This window comes from Cynara cardunculus (assembly GCF_001531365.2).
Source record: "Cynara cardunculus var. scolymus isolate 2C chromosome LG 12, CcrdV1, whole genome shotgun sequence".
Classification (NCBI taxonomy): domain Eukaryota; kingdom Viridiplantae; phylum Streptophyta; class Magnoliopsida; order Asterales; family Asteraceae; genus Cynara; species Cynara cardunculus.
In genome coordinates, this window is record NC_037539.1 from 7,621,000 (window position 1) to 7,624,554 (window position 3,555).

Genomic DNA, 3,555 nt, shown 5'->3' on the forward strand with positions numbered 1-3,555 from the left:
CAATAATTATCCTAATTATATTTTAGATTTTTTATATTTAAAATATGATGTTTATCTTGTAGTTGATTATGTTTATCTGCAGTTAGTTACACGAATTCATATATGGAGCTTCAATAAGTTGTACTTACGCACAATCTACTTGCAATTTTGAGTTTTAAGTAATATGCATTAATAAACAATACTTTACGCATAAAAAGTGGTTTTTAAGAGTTTTTGTCAAATATTTATAATATAGTATAGATATAGATAACATTATATTGGTAGAAATCTCATTTTAGAGATATATATTATAGCTTTTTTAGTTCAAATCTCATAGCTTCATACCGTTTAAACCGGTCAGACCAGACCTCCTTTTTGTAGTTTCGTTTGATCGGTTTGGTCATTTGCTTCCAAACCGCTTGGGCTTCTCTATATAGTTAGGGTTGGAGTGATCAATTGGGCTTAACGTCGTCATTTGGGCTTCTCTATATAGTCAGAGTTGGAGTGATCAATTGGGCTTAACGTCGTTCATTTGGGCTTCTCTAATTAGGGTTGGGCTTAACATGCTTTTCATTTCTCAAAAACTAAAAATAATAAATTTAATAGTAAAATCGATTATAATCATATATGTTTTTGTACGGACATATTTGCAACTACAAACAAGTGGTAATTATAAAATTTAATATTATTAGAATCTAAACTGATTCAAATTTAAACTAAAAGATAGCATGTGAGAGATATGAAGCTCTGTGCGATGATGTCATAACGGGGATCTAAAAATATTTTACGACCTCAGTCATGATATAACTTTGCTTATCGTTCAACCTATTAACTAATAGTTTAATAATTAAGTGAAAAACAAACACTCCAATATGGTTAAGCGCGTAAGATGTTCATACCATTAAACTCGTCAGACGAATAAAACGTTCAAACAAAGCATCCCACTGGGTTATTCCCGGTACATGTGTTTGTCTCCTTTTCGAGTTATATAAAACCGAACAAACTCTAATTATTTTGATAAATAAATGTAGCTTATACAAAATTAATTGCGTATCCAAAATTCCAATACGAAACCTTGGACCTAACCCTTGGTTTAAATTGGAATAATGAAATACTTGTAGAATATTTTTTTTTTAAAGATTTATTTAAATAACAGGCCTACGTCATCGTATCTTAATTAAGATAAAATAAATTGAATCAAGATTGGATCTCAACTACTTAATTAAATCATGTATCGTCTGGACCACCACCACATGTCTAAAAGACACGTCACTCACCCCTCCCGATAATGTTCCCGATTTAACTTTATATATGTTAGCGTGAATTACATGTTTGGTCCTTATAGTTTACATTTCTTCTTGCATCAGATCTAAAAATCAAAATGAATATACACTTTAACTAATTTTATAAGATCATGAATATAACAGTAAGAAAAATATCAATGATTTTGAAAAGATCCAAAACAATTGCAGTTGTGGAAATGGACCGAAATAGCCAATTTTCACAGTTAAATCTACTTTTTAGCCACATTTTCAATCAAATTCTCATTTTAATAGAGTTTATGTAAATGCCTTATGCATTTGCATAAACTCGATTTTCAAATTAAAAAGAAAATTAAATAAATTTGTGTAACGATATACATTTATGTACATAAATATCCTCATGCATTTGGATCTCTCGTGGATCACCCCCGGGGGTAGATCTACACAAATTGAGGAGCATAGTGTTTGTACCCTGAAGGGGGTGCATGTAAGACCCACCAAATTAATTTTTTAATATATTTTTCGTATTTTTTCGGTCAAACGTCAACCCTCACCCCCGGGGATGATCCATGTGGCCATTTTGGTGAAATGTGGTTAATACTTTAATATCTCGGTATATTTAAATTATTTTGGTGATTTTACTTTTTATTAAATGATATTAAAGTAAATTTTGATTAAAATAATAATTGAGTTACAAAAGTAAATAAAATATGAAATGGAGATTGGCTAATTTAGTCCCGTACAAAATACTACCCTTGAACAACCAATGAAATGGAAGCACGTAGCCGAGAGATCACGTGAAAAGCTGTGTGGTGGCATATGGAAGCATCAGAAGATCTGCAGAAAGTTATATGATGACGTGGGACTGTGACCCATTCCATTTGCTGTACACGTTGGTCTTCCAGATCATTCACTTTATTTTTGATTTTTTTTCTTTATAAAAAATATTTTCAACTTAATACAAACTTTAATAGGAATATTTTATTAGTAATAAGTAATATTTAATAAAATATAAAATATTAATGAAAGATATGGTGTTATGGGTAACACGTAGATAAAAAGCATGCTGAATGGGCAATGGACAATAGACGGCTACGATTGCTTTTTGGTGATGGTGCCCTTTTCAAACAATGAAGCGTCACGCCATATCTATATGGATGCCTCAAATAATTATCCAATTAATTTTTTAAATAAATTAATTTAAATAATTTCCCTAAATATTGAAAAATGAAAGTTTTAATAATAAATAATTTAATTCCAAAAGTTGGACGTCTTTTATAAAGGGCTTAAGTCGACTCCACGGTGTAAAGGTATGTTTGGTTCCACCCTATGCAAGCTTTATGAGTAGAAGGGTGAATGTCACATTCTTCAAGTTTTTTTTATTCATATTTTATCCAATAATGCTTGTTCTTATCTGATTTTATGAATTGATTTGATTAATTGAAACAAATAAACGACAAAAATCTTGGTATGTTTTCCTTTTCTTACGGTCCATGTAGTTTTGAAGTCGTTCATAATATATCGTTATTGTTAGTATAAGAGACGTTAACGTAAGACTTGAGAACGACATGGGATTAAGAATCTGAAAAGAATGAAGCAAAACAAAATGGATATTGGTATTTTTAAGAGGATTAAAATACCATGAAAACCAGTTATGATATGCAACTTTTTGTTGATCGTTATTATATTACTTAGAATTTATTATATAATGCACAAATATTTTATTCAAAATCAAAATCCTTTAAAAGGCATGGTTTAATCAACAACATGCTTGATTAGGGGGATTAAAAATGGCAAGTAAATATGGTGTTTTCATGCTTAAAAAAATATATCTTGAACCAATGTGGGAGGCACCAATCGTTCCCAATTTAAAACATTAACCAATTGGTTGAAAGGTTTCTTCTAACACCTATAATTTGCAGCCATTGTGTTCCAACAATTGAGAATATATATATATATATATATATATGTGTGTGTGTGTGTGTGAGACGTGTTATATTGTTGATTGCACTGGTTGTATTTAAACAACCTAACTTAATATTTATGATCTGAAAATTTTCAATCCAACCCAATTGAAGCAAAAGTACAACCTAATTGAAATCGTGTGGGCTGAGTTGAGTTGATTAGGCTAACCATATTGAAACTTTGACACATCATTTTAGAATATAGCTAAACGTTTTGTTTAAATGAAGTAAAATCAAATAACATACATAAAAGTCTTAACAAATTTAAAAAATTTGAAAACTCATGTTAATAAGAAAGTAAAATTTATAGTTGAAACTGTAATATAATTTGAATATAGCTTACCCGGATA